This window comes from Rhinolophus sinicus, linkage group LG01 (genome assembly GCF_036562045.2).
Source record: "Rhinolophus sinicus isolate RSC01 linkage group LG01, ASM3656204v1, whole genome shotgun sequence".
NCBI lineage: Eukaryota > Metazoa > Chordata > Mammalia > Chiroptera > Rhinolophidae > Rhinolophus > Rhinolophus sinicus.
The window spans coordinates 23,988,310-24,010,177 of NC_133751.1; positions in this window are offsets into that span (position 1 = coordinate 23,988,310).

The following is a 21,868-nucleotide window of genomic DNA, read 5'->3' on the forward strand; positions in this document are numbered from 1 at the left end:
CAACCCACAGCTCTCCCCTGAAGCTGAGTCTAAGTCAAAGCCTGTCCAAACCACGTGGCTTGAAATGTAAGATAGGATGTTTCTCCAAATAAATGGAGGTGTATCGGGAGGTGAGTAAGGGCTCTGGATCTGGTAACTACTACAATTTCTTTTCTTGTTTCAGGTTTATGATTTATGTAGAGTTGGCAAGCTTGCCCTCAGTATGGCAAAGAACCACTTAGCCAGTGGTCAATCTAGTACATCACCTGTAATGTGCAGGAATGGGGAAATAGAGTGAGCAGAGAAGCCAGGGGTTGGCTGCTGCCCCAGCCACATTGATTGTTGCCACCAGTGAGTTAGGGGATAAAGATTAGCAATGAGTTGAATTTTTTAAAATAATTCTTCTAAAGTTTTAAAAGTTCTTTATAGTTAGTTGAGCCATCTCCCCACTTTCCCTTTGAATGAAGAACAAAGGCCACTTCCATGGCTACAAAGACTCATTTTGCCAACCTAGGATTTAATCATGGCCCATACCAGGCTTTTGTCTTTGTGTATGTACATACCAAATGCAAGAAACTCCTTCTTAATTACTATATTGTTAGAATGCATTTTCTTATATGACTATTTAATGTTTCCCTAGAAATCTTTAGGTATTGCAATTTCTGTTACACCAAATAAATCACACTAAGACTACATCTAAGTTAAGAATTCCAAAACACCACAATAACAGTAAATTCTACACATTCAGAGACCTAATTTTGCCTACTGCAATTGGTTGATGGCTGAGTTTTTTTTGTGTGTTTTTTTTTTTTTTGTCTAAACCTGTTTGGGGAGAATCTATTATCTGGAAAAGGTATGTTTGTCTAAAAGCCAAAGGCACTCCCTTTTTAATGTGCCATCAAAAATATATCTGGGAGGACTATTTTTCCCCACCTTTGTGTGTATGTATATGTGAATATATACACGTGTGTGTGTGCGCGCGCACGTGTGCTTGTAGGGTAGGAGGTAGGCAGGGAGGAAAGAAATTGAGTATCTATATTTATGTTTTTACTATTTTCAGAACTGTATGTGGGAAAATGGAAATTACATCCAGATAATAGATTTAGGGATTGAAAATATCTTGTTTTTTTTTCTGTTTGTACTATTTATAGTTTCGATCCTCATATGACTTTGTGGTGGAAGGAACTTTAGTGTGTAAATGTGGTTAAGCTCACTATTTCAGTAGAAACCTATTATTATAGAAAGGCTTAACTGGAGCTACTGAAAGAAGTGGTATCCTATATCCTCTCAGGTTACTTAAGTACCACCGGAGGGAGAGAAAGCTAGCATTCTGCACACACTGAAGTGCGTTTCACAAACATGAGGGCCAAATGCTGAGGCCCACCCCCAGCCTTTCTTGTACTAAAGTTGGCAGACTTTGCTGGCTCAGAATGACTCTTTGTACCTGTCATAACCACGCATATTTAGCCATTTGTGCAGTTAAGACTTTGTGTCTAAACCTGTTGGGCAGAATTTTATTTCTTGGACATAGTTCTATGTGCACTATAAGCCACACCCTTTTTATGGTACATGAGCCACAGCTTCTTACAATTGCCAGAAAGGTCCCTGTGGCTTTCTCACACTTGGAGACATAAAACACTATTATATACATTTTAATAAAATTTTATGAGAGCAGAGATAAAAATGCTCCCAGATGGTTATCTCTTTGTCATATTTGATACCTGGAGAAACCCAGAAATTAACACTAACTTTTTTGGGAGAAGAAAGCACATGCCCACAACTATCCCTTCTCTCCATATAGTGGGCCATGTTGGGAAGCCAAGTCACTGCAGGTATTTCCCCCAGATCCCTTTACCTTGATGTGGCAGAACAAGTCCCTGGGGCCTAGCTCTTTGTGCCTCCCAGCCTCATCTCAAGCAAACACTTCTAGCACCATCCACAAGCAACACTGAATGACTGATAATCAGGAGAGACTCTGTTCTTGCTGTCCCCTCTAGATGAAATGTTCACTCTCCATAGTTCCACTTCAGTCCTTCACATGATGATCTCCTGCTCCTGAAATAACGAATGAGGGATGACATCCTTTCCAGTCATGGCAGGTGCACCCATTGCACCTAAGGAAGGAGCCACTTCTCCTACAAAAAGATTGATACTGCTCTTCTGCAGGAATAGAGCATCTTCCCTAAGGATGGTATTAACACCTCTACTATCTTTTATGCTTTTTAATGTTAATTTAAAATATTAATTATTAATAAGTTAATTATGTCCAGGGTCCTATTGCTGATATCTGCATTTACTTGTTGGATGGAGTTTTTCTCCTTCTGATTCTTATTCCCACATCTAATCATCTGGCCAACCTAACTTTTTCTCAACACTCTCATCTTTATTATCTCTTTTAAATATTCCCTAACCTTCACTTCCAAGTCACTCTAATTATGAAGGTAAAAAGTATATTAATTTTCTAACGTCAAATTATGTCATTTCACAACAAATGAATCTATGATCTACCAATGAAAGGCAGACTTTCAAGCCACTTTAAACTTAACTTACGTGCTTGCCTGGGACCCTGGTACATCAGCAGTGTTTAGTTCCAGTAATCCCCCTCAGCTGTGTGTGTTGAACCTAAATCCAAGAAATATTTGATAGTCAACAAACTGTATATATGAGCAAATGTCTACTTTAAAAAAAAAAAAGTTTAAAAATAAAACAAAATCAACTATTACCTTGGGAAATAGAAGGAAATAAATAAATCTATTACTTTGCCAATTTCTGTAAACTCAGTTTTGATATGATATATTATACTATATAAGACCGAGTCATATATAATATAAGACCCGGTATAACATAATATAATATAGTATAATATAATATAATATAATATAATATAATATAATATAATATAATATATAACATAACATAACATAATGTAATATAAGACTGGGTCTTACATTAATTTTTGCTCCAAAAGACGCTAGAGCTGATTGTCCGGCTAGGTCTTATTTTCAGGGAAACACCGTATGCTCGGGGATAGGGAGAAGAGAGTACCATAAAGCTACTGATTTCAGAATTGACATTTGAGCTTGCCTTGAGGGTTGAGTTGCTGTTGATCAGAAGTGGAGGAAAGATATTCTGGGCAGAGGAACCCACTAAACAAAGCTTCAGGGAAGAAAGTGTTGGGAATTGTACGTAGTTGGTGGGAATATAATGGAGATATGGCGAGGCACTGGTAACGCCAAGGATAAAATGGTAAATTTTGGTTAGGGCATAATTGTGAAGAGCCTGTAGTCCAAGTTACAAAGTATTTGGCTCTAGAATACTAAAGAGTTGTCAAGAGGGGAATCACATCTTCTACCTTAGCAATTCTTGGTGATAGGCCTCCCGTGGTGGGAAAGACATTATTCCATACTTGAGCATTCACATCTTGGCTTTTCAGCCTCTAGTTTGCATTTTGAGCTCCACAAAAATTTGTTGATTTGTCGTGTGCTCTGTTTCTCCACCTGGCTTGCATAAGAGCATGTAGGAAACCTCCTTTCTTTAGCTCAAGTCAGACAAAATGTACATTCCCTATTATGGTGTGACTGCATTTACCCAAAAAGACATTTCCTTGAAAAAGGTTTTACAGTCGTTTATGTCAAGGAGAACAAATTCTTGAGAGAAACCTTGAGAAAGAGAGACAGACAGACAGACAGACAGACAGAGACAGACAGACAGAGACAGACAGAGAGACAGAGAGAAAGCCCAGAAACACAGCACTTTTTGGGTAAAGGAAAACAATCTCTGTTTCTGCACTTTGAGTACCATCTTCCATGGAGCTTTCCAGGCCTATTGGTGCAATTTGACTCTTCCTACAGAAATGAGGCACCTAGCAGGAAGAAGAAGCCCCAGTTGTCCAGTCATTTCTTTGTTCCTCATGATGGGGCAAGAAGAATTGGGACTTTCATACACTCCATTTACTTATAAAGTTAGAAAATAATAAAACGTCATGTCTGTATTGGTCACAGGCATTATACCTATGCCTTGTCAACAGCTATTCCAAAACCAATCTGTCATTGTGCCTTTGTTGGAATTAAAACACTTAATTTCTTAATTCTATTTCAGCTATGGGTTCATTTCACTGTCACTAATGGATAAATGATTCAGACACTGGAGTTCTCATCTCATCACATTAGGCATAAAGATGACAATACATGCTGATTCTAACAAAATGAACATTTAATGTGCAAAAAATTACAGGGTGACTGAGTACTTTTAAAGGGAACAGTTTATTTTAATCACATGTAATTAAAAACTCAGAACATTTCTCTGTAATTTAATTACAGATTAATCAATGAAAACATTTTTATCAAATTTGGTCAAAACATAGGGCACATGTTGATTTATTCCAGTTATTTTAGAAAATTTAGAATCCTAATGTATGTGATGATGATCTTCTTCTTTTGTTCTTTTTTTTTTTTTTTTTGAGATCTCTGACTTACTGTGTTCTGATAATATTAAGACATTTCTAAATTTAGTAATTATATTATAGAGGGCATAATATGGCACACCATACTGTACTAAAAAAAATCCTATTTTAACACGAGTCCCCATAAATTCCTGCCTATAAATGAAAAGAATATAATGCAGCCGCACACTGCAAGACTTGTCAGAGAGAAGAGTACAGAACTGATGTTTGTTGGAAGTCAACTAAAGGTCTACCCTTGTGCTAGATACTCTAAATATTGTATCTCATTTTATCTTTGGAAACACTCCAGGAAAGATAGTATCCTCATTTGCTATTCAAGAAAATGAGTCTCAGAAAGATTAAGGAATTTACTCAATGGTACACATTAAGGCAGTCTATGTGCCACTGAACTTACTTTACCTATGCAGAAACTTTATATCAGAAAATGAAATAACCTGGGATGAAAATGTGTTAAAAATCATAACTAGAAGGCTTGTTCTTAGGCAGGGAAAGGCAGTAAGAAAATAGAAAAGAAAAATCTCGAAAGGTGAGATTGCTAAATACGTAATTTGGAATGTTCACGTGTTCCCAGAATTGCTTAAATCCACAAAAGCCCACCCCAACAGAAGGCTGAGAAGTGACATAGGTGGGAACCAAGTCCAGGGGATGCCTGGGGTGGATTAAGAAGTTTTGGTTCAGCACTGATTGCACACAAAGTGCTGGGCAGTGCTGTAGAGACACAAAAATGTCTATAGTACACACTGAAGAGATGCAAGCCCACCATTGGGCTGGCAGCGCCCCACACTGTCCCCAGATCACCTCACTGCCTGTGCAGGCAAGGTTTGGGGTCCTTTCATTCTCAGCACAGCTGACTTCTTATAGAGGAGCTAGTCCCAGAGCAATTGCCCATTTATACACTATGGTATTTAAATATTTACTAGATCAGAAGTTTCTATAACCCTCTAATGCTTATGGTTTTATTTAGAATATTGACCCTAAATTTATTTTATTCATGTGTTCTTTGGATAGCATCTTTCAGCAAGATAGGTTTTCACTTTTGTGAGCCACACTACAGCTTTTTAAAAAAAATGTATTTGTGCACATTTACTGCTGTCCTCTAGTGGATAGAATCACGGTCTAGCCTTCTAAGTATTAGTTACCTTCTCAGAACAAATCCGGGAACAAACCATAGAATATTATACTTTTAAAGCATGGGTGAACCTTAGAGAGCATTCTAATAGAATCACTGCTGTTATTATTTCATTCAGGGACTCGAATTGCACGTACTTGATTATCTTCTTAGTTTGTGTGTTCCTTCCTTAGAAATTTAGACTTTGCAGGGGTGGGAAGTTAGAAATCATCTACAGGAAGGAAGGAGGCTGCCAAGGGTCTGGTGTTCCTTCGAAGTCAGAAAGCTGGTTAAGGCAAAATGTGGATTCAAACCCAGTTGTCCCCTCTCACCATTCTCTGCCCCTCTGTCATCAAGCTGCCCCTTTATTTGTGGTCACATCATGATGTCCTGGCTACAGGAGCCTTTCTCTGTTAACATCCAGTGTACCTTTAAAAATGAAACACTACTTTGCATTATAAAAACAACACAGAATTGGCTTTCATGCCTTGATGTAGTTTTTAAATCTGTTCAATTATTCGCAGGGGCCTTTGAATGAATATTCAGTCAGGAACATCATTATCTAAGCGTTATTCCCAAAGCTACCCTAACATGTATTTCCAACGTTAGAAGGAGAAAATTATTTTAAACTTTTAACTGCCTGGTAATCTTTATAAAGATTAGGGGTATATGAAGCCATAAGACGTTTGAAAGGTGAGTTATGTTTATCCTATAGATTTATTTATACATACTTTAGTATAAGTGACAATATCATGCTTTTTTTAAGCACATATATACCTAGAATTGAAATACGTAGTTTAATCCTTTACAGTAACACTTGACTACTTTAATGCTCAGATTCCTCATTTGTAAAGCTGCCTCTTGGATTTTTGTGACGTTTAACAGAAATAAGGTTTTTTGAGTGCCTGGTTCATTTCATGGTACAGCATAGAAGATAACAAAAAATAGTTTCTCTCTACACACTCATCCCAGTACCACCAAAACTTCATTCTAAAATTCAAAGCAATTTTTAAAAAGTATGTTTGCCATAATATTCAAGATACTTTGGTTAAAACAAATCATAAAGTACGTTTGTATGTTACTGGCTGCACATATCTGTGAAAGTTGTTAAGAAATTTATCATTCTGGTTCAGTTGAAGAAGCAAACGTACTGTGCATAAATTTAATTGTATGGTTTAATGGATTGTTGGGGTTTTCTTTCCTTTGTCGCCACTTCGTAACAGGGGTAATGAACGTGATCATTTTCCTACGTTCTCCAACATTTACTATACTCATGTCCTTATGAAAGTGCTTTCCCTGCCCAGGCATTTTCTTTTCTTCATTAACTACAGAAGTTGGTACAATCTGAACTGTTTAAATGATGTTATGAGGTTCTATTTAGTCACATCAGGCCTTGCGAAACTCCTTGTCATCTGTAACGCAACCTGGAGTATCAGATATTAACATTTGTGAATGATTATCAGAAAACATTTTCCATGTTAGTGTTTAGGGTTTAGGAGATCAACCAAAGGACAAAATGTGTCGGAAGGTCATTATGTACTACACACTGCCTTTCAGTTTCAAATGGAATTTTATAAACGCCAGAAAAGCCTACGTGGTAGAAATCATTTTTGAAAGAGATGAGTTTCACCCCCTCTTTTCTTTCTCCTTTCATTACATAGATCAAGCCCATCAAAAATGAGTGAATTACTTTCAAACTTGGGTTTTGCAATCTAGTGAAGGAGCAAATCATTGGCGAAAAGAGCTGCCTGTAGGTGCCGTTGCGTGAGTTAGCTCACTCGTATATACTATACCCCAAATATTTACTCTTACAAAAAAGAAAAATGAAATAATCCTAAAGTTTAACTTTTTATTCATAATATGAGGCCTGAAATCTTAATCCAGGTGAATGTTCAAATTTGTACCTGTTGTTCCACAGTAATTATTATTAGTGCTCTTTTTAGTAGCAAAATTGTCCCAGTTTGAATGATAAATTAAAAGGTTTTCCTAATTTTTGGTAATGAGCCTAATTGCAAATAACATGTATATTAACTTTTATAAAAAAACATAAGTGAACTTTTCAGGATGTAGAGTAGAGAATATAGTTAATAATGTTTCAACAACTGTGTATAGTGCCAGGTGGGTACTAGACTAACTGGGGGAATCATTACATAAATTATATATGAATGTCTAACCACTATGTTGTACACCTGAAACTAATATAAATAATATTGAATGTCAACTGTAACTGAAAAAAAAGAAATAAATAATTTAAAAATAAATAAACTTTTCTACTTCCAAGACAATAGTGACAGGAAGTGACAGTATATTATATTCACCTCCAAAATGAGGTTTTTGAATGGATTTAGGTTTTATTTTTATCTATACCTCAATTATATATATACACACACACATATTTCAATTCAGTGGAATCGAATACTTCTTTTTATATAAACCATTTATTCTCTAGTATCTTTGATAAATTTTCAGTGTAAAACATTTAATAAAAGCAAAGTGGGGGAAAATCAAAATTACCTGTAATTTTACTCCCTACAAGGAGAGGATTCTTGCTCATATATCTCCATAATTAGATACATATATTTTTGGCAAATTTGGGATTATATTGTTTATACAGTTTTGTATCTGCTTTTTTCACTTATATCATGAATATTTTACTGATTAAACATTTTCCAAAATATAATTTCAGTGGCTACATAATGTTCTCAAGATGGCACATGTTGGTTTACTTAACCATTGCTCATTTAGGGTGCTGCCAATGCTGTCCTATTATGTAACTTTCTGTGCTGTGGCTTTTACAGAACATTAATTAGATTAAATCTTCAGTTAAATTTCTTTGATTGCAAAGCAAGGCAAAGTACACAATATACTCTTAAAATTATTCATTTGAGATAAAAATCACACTAAGTTTTTGTTTTCTTCTGAGTGTTAAACTTTTTTTTAGGGTACAGAGATCTAAAAATTGATAAATATATACAGTCATTTAACTACCACCACAATAAAGTATAGGGCAGGTGCTGGGAAACTATGGCCCAAATGCCAAATGTGGCTGGCCCTTTGACAGTTTTTCTAAGAAGTTTCATTGTAACATAACCACAACTAATCATTAATTGAAAAGCCTAAATTATTTATTTTCTTGCCCTTTGCAGAATACATATGATGAGAGTTGTAAATTTTTATAGATGTCCCTTATCAAATCAAGAAATTTCCCTTGTATTCACACTTGGCTGAAAATTTTTATCATGAATACATATTAAATTTTGTCAAATGCATTTACTGTATGTATTGACAATATATACTTGTATAAATTATATTGATTGATCCTTAATTGTTGAAACAACACTGCATTCCTGGAAAAGCCAGCACTTGGTCATGATTTATTATCAATTTTATATAGAATTATATTTAATTTACTAATATCTGTTGACGATTTTGGGATATATTCTTAAGGGTTAATAGTGCATAGTAGTTTTTTTTTTTTGTTATTTTTGTCTGAATTTTGCCAGAATATTTGCCTCTTTTAAGCATTTCTTCTTTTGTATATTTTTTTTAGTTTCAGGTGTACGAAACAACGTAATAGGTAGACCTTTACACCTCTCACAAAGTGATAACCCCCACCCCCCAATCTACTACCTCTCTCACATCGGACATAGCTATTACAATATCATTGACTATATTCACTATATTGTACTCCACCTTCCATGACCATATATATGTGTATTATATATATATCAACTATAGTTGACATTCAATATTATTTAACCGCAGCTTCAGGTGTCCTCTTTAGAGAAATGTCTCTTCATGTCCTCTGCCCATTTTTCAATTGGGTTGCTTGTTTTTTGGTGTTGAGCTGTATGAGTTTTTTATAAATTTTGGATATTAACTCCTTAGCAGATGTATCATTGGCAAATATTTAATTATAGTTGACATTCAATATTATTTAATTTCAGCTTCAGGTGTATAGCACAGTGGTCAGGCATCTACACAGACTACACAGGTCTCTCTAATAAGTCCAGTGCCCATCTGCCACCTCACATAATCTTTACAACATTATTGATTATATTCCCCAAACTGTCTTTCATATCCCCGTGGCTATATTGTGACTAATAATTTGTACTTTCTAATCTCTTTACCTTCTCCCCCATCCCCGCCCCCTCCCATCTAGCAACCATCAGGTTTTTATTTTTCCCTATATCTCTGAGTCTATTTCTGTTTGTTTGTTCATTTATTTTGTTCTTTAAATTTCACATATAAGTGAGATCATATGGTATTTGTCTTTCTCCATCTGACTTATTTCACTTAGCATAATATTCTCTAGGTCCATCCACATCATTGCAAATTGTAAGATTTTATTCTTCTTTAGGGCTGAGTAATACTCCATTGTATAAATATATCATAGTTTCTTTATCCGATCATCTATCAATGGGCATTTTGGTTGTTTCTATGTTGTGGCTATTGTGACTAGCACTGCAGTAAACATACAGGTGCATATATTTTTTTGAATTAGTGTTTTGGATTTCTTTGGATAGATACCCAAGAGTGGAATTGCTGGGCCATAAGGTAGTTACACTTTCAATTTTTTGAGGTATCTCCATACTGTTTTCTATAGTGGCTGCACCAATCTGCAATCCCACCAACAATGCACCAGGGTTCCCTTTTCTCCACAAACTCACCAGCACTTGTTTGTTGATTTACTGATGATAGCCATTCTGACTGGAGTGAGGTGGTATCTCATTGTGGTATTTATTGGCATTTCTCTAATGATTAGTGATGTTGAGCATTTTCTCATATGTCTGTTGGCCATCTGTATGTCCTCTTTAGAGAAATGTCTCTTTATGTCCTCTGACCATTTTTTAATTGGGTTGTTTGTTTTTTTGGTGTTGAGCTGTATGAGTTTTTTATAAATTTTGGATATTAACTCCTTAGCAGATGTATTACTCCTTAGCAAATATCTTCTCCCATTCAGTAGGACGCCTTTATGTTTTATTGATGGTTTCTTTTGCTGTGAAAATACTTTTGTTTGATGTAATCCCATGTTTATTTTTTCTTTTGCTTCCCTTGCTTGAGGGTATATATCAGTAAAAATATTACTAAGGGTGATAGTCTGAGAATTTACTTCCTATATTTTCTTCTAGGAGTTTTATACTTTTGGGTCTTACATTTAAGTCTTTAATCCATTTTTAATTTATTCTTGTATGTGGAGTAAGAAGGTGGTCCAGCTTCATTTTTTTTTGCACATGTCTGTCCAGTTTTCCCAGCACCATTTATTGAATAGACTGTCTTTACCCCAATGTAAATTCTTGCTTCCATTGTCATAGATTAAATAACCATATAGACATAGATTTATTTCTGGACTCTCTATTCTGTTCCATTGATCTGTGTATCTGTTTTTATGCCAATACCATTCTGTTTTGATTACTATAGCCTTGTAGTATGACTTCATGTCAGGTAGCATGATCTAATTTCTCAAGATTGCTGAGGCTATTCAGGGTCTTTTAAGGTTGCATATAAGTTTTAGGATTATATGTTCTAGTTATGTGAAAAATGTCATTGGTAATTTGATAGGGATTACACTGAATCTATATATTGCCTTAGGTATAATAGTATGGACATTTTTAACTATATTAATTCTTCCTATCCATGAGCATGGTATATGTTTCCATTTATTTGTACCTTCTTTAATTTGTCTCTTCAACATCTTATAATTTTCTGAGTACAGGTCTTTTACTTCTTTGGTTAAATTTATCCCTAAGTATTTTATTGTTTTTGAAGCAATTGTAAATGCGATTGTTTACTTAATTTCTCCTTCTGAGTTTGTTATTGGTGTATACAAATGCAATTGATTTCTGAATATTAATTTTGTATCCTGCTACTTTACTAAATTTATTTATCAGTTCCAATAGTTTTTTGGTGAAGTCTTTGGGATTCTCTTTATATAGAATCAGGTCACTGCATATAATGACAATTTTACTTCATCTTTTCCAATTTGGATTCCATTTATTTATTTATTTATTTATTTATTTTGTCTGATTGCTGTGGCTAGAACTTTCAGAACTATGTTGAATTAAATTAAGTGGTGAAAGTGGGCAACCTTGTCTTTTTCCTGATCTTAGGAGAATGCTTTTAGCTTTTCCCCACTGAGTATGACGTTAACTGTGGGTTTACCATATATGGCCTTTATTATGTTGAAATATGATCCCTCTATTCCCACTCTGCTCAGAGTTTTAAACGTAAATGGACTTTGGCTTTTGTCAGATGCTTTTTCTGCGTCTGTTGATATGACCATATGATTTTTATATTTCATTTTGTTAATGTGGATTACGTTAATTGATTTGTGGGTATTGAACCAACCTTGCATACCAGGAATGAATCCCACTTGGTTGTGGTGTATGATCTTTTTAATGTATTGTTGAATTTGATTTGCAAATATTTTTTGAGGATTTTTGTGTCTCTGTTCATTAGGGATATCGGCCTATAGTTTTCCTTTTTTGTAATGCATTTGATTTGCAGATCAGGGTGATAGTGGCTTTGAAAAATGAATTTGGAAGCCTTCCTGCCTTCAGGATTTTTTGGAAAAGTTTGAGGAGAATAGGTGATAATTCTTTGTTGAATGTTTGGTAAAATTCACCTGTGAAGTCATCTGGTCCAGGGTTTTTGTTAGTTGTGAGCTTGTTGATTACTGATTTAATTTCATTGGTAGTAATTGGTCTGTTCAGATTTTCTGTTTCTTCTTGATTCAGCCTTGGGAGATTGTTTGCTTCTAAAAATTTATCCATTTCTTCCAAATTGTCTACCTCTTGTGTTTTTGTAAGTGTTTGATTCACACTGGTTTTATTTCTCCCTTAAATGTAGGGTTGAATTTACCATGAAGCAACTGGACCTGAAACTGTCTTTGTTAGCTTATTTTTAACTATGAATTCATTTTCTTTAATAAGTATAGGACAATTCAGGTTACTCTATGTCCTCTTGAGTGAGTTTAGAAGTTTGTGTCTTTCAGGGAAAATGTCCAACTCATTTAAGTTGTGAAATTTGTGGGTACCAAACTATTCATTTTATTCATTATCTTTATAATGCCTGTAATGTCTGTATTAATGGCCCTTCTTTCATTTCTGATATCAATCATGTATATATTTTCTATTTTTTATACCTCTAGCCAAAACTATTTCTTATTTACTCTCCTCAGAGACAACAAAATGATCTTTCTGAAATACAAGACTTATAATCAATTTACCATGTTTAGAAATGTCAGTGACTTTTTGCTGCCTAAAAAGTAAAATCTGAAGTCCTTCAAATGTCACATAGGACCCTATGATACAATAACTTTCTCCTTATCTGCCTTCATTTCCTGCCCTTCTGCTAAGTAACAGCAACACTGGACATGTAGTTCCACAAACATTCCAAGTCCCCTGCTGTCATTTTTGCACTTGTTTTTCCTTCTTTCAAGCATTTCCTCTTCCTTCCTCTACACCTGTAAAACACCTACGTACCCTACAAATATGAGCTCAAATGACAACTCCTCAGGCAGATCTTGGTCCTTCTTCTCTGGTGGTCTTAACACCATTGTTTATATACACAAATTATAATATTTATTATTTATATTAAATTAGCTTGCACATCCATCTTGATGTCAGGGGCCAATACTTAGCAGCATGCAGTAGATGATTAATAAATGCATGCTAAAATAATAAATGAATGAATGAAACAGGATTGAAGAAGGTTTGAGAAGGACTTGAGAATTCAACTGGCTCCAGTTCCCAGTAAATACTTTGAATATATCCAGAAATGTTAAGCTCATGTCTTTGGAAGCCACTCTTCCATTTTGAATTGTTATAGATAAATCTGTCTGATGGAAATGTAATGCAAGCCATATAAGGGCATTTTAAACTTTCTGGTAATCAGGTTTAAAGCGTTTTTAAAAACTGAAATTAATTTTAATAATAAATCTTATATAACTCAATATACTCAAAATAATATCACTGCAAAATGAAAATCAATATAAAAAAGTATTACTGCAATATTTTGCATTCTTTTCTTTTGTTCTAAGCCTTCTAGTTCCATTGTGTATTTTTTTACTTCCAGTTCATTTCAATTTGGACAACTAACATTTAAAAATATTTCATCTGTATTTCAGTTTCATAAAATTTACAGTTGAAAAAGTAGGTTCTCATACCTAAGTTGTTACAAACCTACTTAAAAGTTTTCCAGCACTTCTCTGAGTACCCATCTAAACTAAAACTTAATTACAAATCAATAATATTAGTAATTTAGTTCCTTAGTCTCACTAGCCACATTTAAGTGTTCCATAACCTCATGTGGCTAGTGGCTACCATGTTAGAAAATGCAGTTCTAAAAGTTCTTTCTCATAAGCCAAAATCTCCTTCCCCCTATATTTTACTCATTATTTCTATTATTGTACTCTGGGACAGAACTGTATCTCCAACTATAGCTAATATTTATTGAATGTTTTCCATATACCAGTCAATTTACTAGAGGCATATTATTTATTCCTATAAGAGCCATCTTACAAGGCATGTCCTACTATTATCTTCATTTTAGAGATGAACCTAAGGCATAGTTACATAAATTGTTTAATGTCATGCATTTAGTAAATAAAAGAGCTACTATTAAAAATCTACATTACTTTAGAAGCTGTACACTAGACCTGGGGTTGGCAAACTTTTTCGAAAAAGCTAAATGGTAATATTTTAGCTTTTATAGTCCATACAGCCCCTGTCATGACTACTCCCCTCTGCCACTGTAGCACCAACCACAAATGGATGACTGTATTACAATAAATCTTTGTTTACAAAAATAGGCAGTCGGTCAGATTTGGCCTGCAGACCATAGTTTCTTGTTCCCTGCACTAGACTAGTACTTCTCAAACCTGACTGTCAGAAGAATCACCTGAGCATCCTTTAGAAGTATAGAATCTAATTCATTACATATGGGAAAAGACCTGAGACTGAATTTTTCACACATACCCAGGTGGTGCTGACACTACTATTTTAAGGACCTCATTTTGAGTAGCAAATTTCTAGGCCAGGGTACTACACTGCCAGGTAAAGCAAGGCTTGTAAGAAGGATTGATTTCTTAAGGTACATTATCATCAACTACCTTTTTAAAGCTAACATGTATTGAACACATAGCATAATTCAGATAGTGTACCCAACATTTTGTATACACTTTAAATGAAACAAACCACCCTGTTATTCAAGCCACAAATGTCAGTACCATTCTGTATACCTGACTCTATATCATCCGTCGAGTTTCATATGTACTGTCTGCACTTAATTCTATTTCCAAAACGTGTCTCTAACCCATCTTTCCCTTTTAGAATTTACTACCAATATATAACTCGTAACTCTTTACCAGGACTTCTGTAATAGCCTCTTATTCTCTGTGTTGCCAAATATAGTCCCCTTTAATCCATTCTTCATACAGCAGCCAGAGTGGGTTTTTTAAAAGGTAAATTGGATCACATCACTCCCTTGAACCTCTAAATGTTGTCAATGACACTTCGAATAAAAGTCAAACTCTAAACATGGCATAGAAAGGATACACAAAATCTGGCCACTGCCTATCTTTCTGAACATGTTACCTGTCACACACTCACTCACTCACTCACTCACTCTCTTTCAGACACACTGACCTTTTTTTAGGTCCTGAAATACAACAAGCTCTTAATTTAGGACCTTTTCATATGTTTTTCCGTCTACTGGAAATCCCTTTCTTCCTATTTTTCAAGGCTTGATCCTTCTGATCATTTAATGAATCAATCTAAATGTTACCTTATTAGGAAAGCTACTCCTTACCATTTAAACTGAAATCATTCATTCATTTATCCTTGTTTTTCTCCCGTACATTCTGTTCTTTTCTTCTTAGGAACGATCCATAAGCATTTGTGTTTCTTTGTGTATTGTGTTCTTCCTAAGCTAAACACCACAAAAGCAGAAATAGCCTTCTTGAAACATGATATACATCTAATGAAAGTTTGTTAAATGAATGAATAAGTTAATGAAAATCCCACAATATTCTCTCCAGAAGGATTTTTGCCTTGTTGTTGTTGCTTTTGTTTTTGTTTTATGTAGCTCTCAAAAGTGTTTTACATAAAGAAGACATTCAATAAATGTTAGTTGTATTAGATATCTAATTTGATACATGTAAAACTTCAGGATTTTGAATTCTATTGTTATGCTCATTTTATAATGAAGTAATAGACTCAGAAACTTAAGTAACTCAATCAAGGTCAAAGAGCTATTAGTTGGTGGACTAATACTTTGCATACAGGTTTTACTTACAAAACATGTACTGTTAACTTCCATGCTATAGTATGTCACTACACACATGGAAAGAGCTCCACTAGTGGATCCCTGAAAACTTCATTAGATTTTTAACACATCGTTATTTACAAGTTATTTGCAAGTTTTCATAGCACCTCTATTTGTATGTAAGCTATCAATTGTGGAGAATTTCTTCTCTTTCTCATTTACTTGCTCATAATTCTATCTTTAATTATTCTCCAGTAATTCAGGGCACACATTTTGCATACCCAACAATACCATAAACACCTTGAATATGGTGAATCTTTTGTATAACCCACACTGGGCTCAGAGTAAGCCATTAGGTATAAAAGGCTATTGAAGCTCTTATTTTTTCATTTTATTTTCATTGTGACTTTCTTGTGTGTTGGTGTGCTTTCTTAGTACTTTTTTCCAAACTTCATCACTTGTGAGAAAAGTAGTCTCTTGATATGTCCTACTTTAGCTGTTGGAAGACAAAGACAATCTTTGAATTAGGAAATAGATTTGTAAATGTGTACTTTGCTTGTGTCTCAGAGCATGTGTGTATTTAATAAGCCTAATGAAATTTGAATTTATTTATTTATTTATTTATTTATTTATTTATTTATTTATTTAACTTAACAGAGATAATCCTAACTCTTTAGCACCTATGTATTTTGGCAACTTTGCTTCTGAGGCATCGTTTAGAGCACTCAGGGAACAATTGGTGCTTAGAGAGACATTAAAGAAATGAGAAATACTATTTAAAGTTTTGTGGGTTTCTCTTTTTTTGTATGTAGAAAAGAATGAGACTCTTGGGAGCTTAGCCCTGTGGAGAAGAAAATGGAATATTTGAAATGAAGCAGGCTAAGATGCTTTTCTAGGAAGTCACCCTACCACTTTAAGGCACTCAGGGGTCTCCCATATAAGAGAGTGGTGATACAGTGTTGCCATCATTGTAAACCTTTGTCCCACTTCAGCTAGATGGCTGAAAGGAAAGGGAGGAGCCAGCAATTGTTAATAGAACATATATTAGGTCGGTGCAAATGTAATTGTGGTATTTACAATTATTTTTAACCTTTTAAACCGCAATTACTTTTGCACCAACCTAATATGTGATGTACCCAACAAATGATAAGGATTTCTTTTCCACTGGTTTACTTAATTAAATTTACCACTTCAAAAATCATGATGCTCAATGTGATTCATGAAGAAGTAAAGGCAGTGAGGATGGCCAATGTGTGGCACGCATGTGGCATGGCTTCCTCCCATGACTAAAGTTCTTTATTGATTACATTGCACTTTCCTACCAAGCCCAGAGGAGGCCTCAGAATTCTTTTCAACATGGCTTTAAAGCCAGTCACTTCCAAAACTAGAATTGGAACCAAAGGATAACCCAGAACTATAGAATTATTAGTTGCACATGGGAGATACGGGGAGCATTGTAAGCCTGTGCTTATCAAAGCACTGAGCAAAATGAAGCAAGTAGGTTAATCTGTTAATACTTTTCCTTATGCTCTGTGGTTAGCAAAGTTGATAAATTGACCATGCGAAGCCCTCTTAAGCCTGGGAACCTAATAGAATGCTGACAATCTGAAACTCTATTTTAATAACTTATGTCCTCACCTTCATATTAAAAAAATCACGTTTGATGAGTTTATATAGGGCATGAACTGTATATATCAATGTGTATTTAAAGTGAAAATGCAATTGATGTAATCACAGCTAGGAAGGAATAAGCTGATGTGAAAAACAATGTAAAAAAATGGAGAGGTTGAATATTCATTGTACCAAAACCACAATTATCATAGGACATGTATATTTTCCCTCAAATAATGTAGTTTGGAGTAATTTAAATGATTGGCAATAACATTACCGTATTTCTCAAGATACATTTTCCTTTAGGTATGAATTGTGCATACAGACAGAGTTTTGTGGGAAGAGATCTTAAGGTGTACTTTGACCAACTTCATTTCGTTGGAGACGTAACTGGGTAACTTCTCCAAATAGAACTACTAGTAGGTCATGACTTTTGAACTAAGATTCAAGTCTTCAGTATCTGTAATGACTGTTCTTTCACTATTCCACATTTCCCATTATATCATTCATCTACAAAGATTTCTGTGTATGTTATATATTTTGTTTACCTGACCTACGCTTTCATCAATTGTCAGAAGTGCCCTCTAATAATTCCAAAGATTCTTCCTAATTATTTGTAATTGGGACTAAACATACATTGGTTGCCATACCAATTTTTACTCCATCCAGATGAAAATCACTTTTCCACTGTTACAAAATACCACAGATTTGTTATCTACAATCAAGGGAGGCATGCTTCAGTATAATAATGTGCCTCAACTCAATTAAACATAATTACATTCCCCGACTGGAAATGACACTGTAGAAAGGAAGTCTGTACTATCATTTACTTTCCTTACAGTAAATGTTGAGCTGTAGGCACTGGAGCATGAAATGGCTGACTACGTTCATTATTGTTTTAGGTTCTGTAGGCTTCTGCTCAGGTTCCAGTAAAACTACAAGTTTTCATGTTTCTTCTTTTATCATTGTTTAATGAATGTTGGCACAAGCATAATTGTTGAGAAATGTCTCCCTAATGAAAATTTAAGTGTATTAATGATACCATGTTTCCCCCAAAATAAGACCTAACCGGACCATCAGCTCTATCTAATGCAATGCGTCTTTTGGAGCAACAATTAATATAAGACCCAGTCTTATATAAGACCCAGTATTATATTATATTAATTATACTATATTATATCCGGTATTATATTATATTATACCCAGTCGTATAGTATATTAAAATAACACCGGGTCTTACATTAATTTTTGCTCCAAAAGATGCTTTAAAGCTGATGGTCCAGCTAGGTCTCATTTTCGGTGAAACACAGTACTAGCCTCTTTAAACACTACTAAATTTAAAGTTCATGTCATGCTCTCCTTTAAATGTCATTTTAAAATTTTTTATTCTAGCGGGGGTACTTGCCCTTTTGGAATCAGTTAAAACTATTTTAATCACTAAAGAGTATAAAATATTATAAATTACCATAGGGACTTTTTTATAAAGTAATATTCAAACTTCAATAATATCCTCTCAAGAAGCATTCGAGGGGCAGCCGGTTAGCTCAGTAAGTTAGAGCGCAGTGCTCTTAACAACAAGGTTGCCAGTTTGATCCCCACGTGGGCTACTGAGAATTGTGCCCTCCACAACTAGATTGAAACAAGTACTTGACTTGAAACTGATGGGTCCTGGGGAAAAAACACACTTAAAAAAATAATAATAAATAAAAGTTTAAAAAAATAATAATATGTTAAAAAAAAAAAAAAGCATTCTACCGTGTTTCCCCAAAAATAAGTCCTAGCTGGCCCATCAGCTCTAACGTGTCTTTTGGAGCAAAATTAATATAAGACCCTGTCTTATTTTAACATAAGACCAGGTATAATATAATATAATATAATATAATATAATATAATATAATATAATATAATGCCGGGTATAATATAATATAACATAAAATAACATAATACTAGGTCTTATATTAATTTTTGCTCCAAAAGATGCATTAGAGCTGATGGTCCGGCTTGGTCTTATTTTTGGGGGAAACACCGTAGCAGGTTTTTCCTTTGTAAGTATAAAACACGTAAGAAACAAAGAACCTCTGTGGTTCACAATGAGTCACAAATACAATGGGATTAACACATCCAAATTTAATATAGGCAATCCCCAGATTTTGCTCTTCTGCTTATTTCAGCCTTGCCAAATTAAAGCAAAGAAAACCTACTGCTCAACACCCTTTACCTTTTTATTTACCAGTTTTCCACATAGTACCAAACTCATCTGATCAAGGAACCAGTGATCACAATTTCACCGTAAGACAATTCTCACTTCTACCCAGGTGTGGGGACAGAGTCCCAGAGAGCAGTTTCCATGCTCTCGGCCTCATGTGGAAAGGTGCTGGCTCGGGTAGTAGATGGCTGTCAGCTGTGGCTAGTTGGCCATCAGCTGTAACCAGTGAGCCATTAGCTACTAATATAACTGCCGTGGTTACGTGAGTTGGTTGTTGGTTGGTTGGCAGAGAAGTGGACAGGGATTGCGGATCATGTACATCCTACTTTCTGTGTCTCCACCAGCCGTCAGCAAGATGGTGAAGGAAGACCCTTTGTTGGGGTACTGGAGGATGTTTGCTTTTGTGTCTCGACCAGCTGCCATTGAGAATATAGTGGTAAGACTCCCCTAACTATGGCTCTGTTGTTCCTTTTTGACCTCACCATATCCTGCATTCTTGTGTGGGGAGTGGAAGCCGAGACCCTACATGACACCAGGTCCAAGAAGTTCATTGCAAATAGAAGCAGTTCCTGCCTGTATAACTTAACAACTTTGAGCCTGAAACCCTTCTGAAAAGTCGGGCAAAACTTCTCACTTAAATACTGTCCATTTTTGGCTACAAAGAGCTTGCACAAAGGTATCCTTTTACCTGACTGCTAATAATAAACATAATTACAATTGAGTCATCATATTAATCCAAAGGGAAAATCTATTGCATGAAAAGAGGAGGCATTATCAGGGCTAGTTAGTAGAAATAGATATGTTGAAGTCAGAAAATTCAGGGAAAACAAAATATTTTGGCGAAGCAGAAAAAATATGCATGAGGAACTTGGGGAACATTTACGCACTGTAACAAGAAATGTGGGAAAGCTCATATGAAAGTTGACTCAAATGGGAACAGAGGCTGCAACCAAAGCTGATTGCATATGGCTCTCTTCCTCAATGAGAAAACAATACAAATCCTCCAGAAGGACAACATTAAAAAGATTGAGAGTACCAAGTGTTTGGTAATGATGTGGAGCAACCAGAACTCTCATATATTGTTAGTGGGAGTGTAAAATGTTACAAACATTTTGGAGAAAACTCTGACAGTTTCTTATAAAACTAAACCTGCATTTACCTAATGGCCCAGGAATTACAGCAAAAGCAATGAATAATTGGTACAAGAATACTTATAGCTGCTTTATTCCATGATAAACTAAACCAAAACAGTCCAGCTGTCTATCAACAGGAATAAAAAAAAATAAACTACTGACACATAGAACAGAGTGAATGACTTTTACAAACATTGTGATGCGTGACAGAAGCCTTCTGCAAAAGAGTACATACTTTCATACTGTTTCATTCCACTTACATAGAATTCTATAATGGGTAACATTAATCTATGGTTAAAGAAACTAAAAACCAACCCAATAAAACAGTGATGGTGTATTAGCCTGGGTGGAGAGCGTGGAGCCTGACTGGGAAGGGGTCTAAGAGAACCTTCCGATTTGAGAGCAATGTTCTGTATCTGAAGAGAAATTTGGGTTGCACAGCTGTACGCATCTGTCTGAAAATATTGAATGATACATTTGAGTGATTGAATGATACATTTCATTGCACGCAAAGTTTACTTCAAATTTTTATTAAATCGATAAACCAGTATTAAACTCCAGTTAGTGATATGCACACTGAAGCGATTAGGAGTGACATGTACTGATGTCCTTACTTCACTGTGAAATGCTTAAAAATGGGGTTAATGATTAGATAGGGGAATGAATAGATGGGTAGATATAATGATAAAATAGGGTTAAATGCAAATTGGAGAATCCTAGTTTTATATATATATATATATATATATATATATATATATATATATGAATGAAGGGTATCTGTAAAATTCTTTCAACTTTTTAAAAAATTGTTTTCTTTTTTTTATTAGTTTCAGGTGCACAAAACAATGTAATAGTTAGACATTTATCATTTATATCCCTCACACAGTGACAAACCCCCTCCCCCCAATCCACTACCCCTCTGACATCGCACACAGCCATTACATTTCCATTGTTTCTATTCCTAATGCTGTACTCCACTTCTTGTATCTAAATAAATTATATATATATATATATATATATATATATATATATATATATATATATATATATTTTATATATATAAAATTGTAGTTGACATTTAATATTGTTCAGCTTCAGCTTCA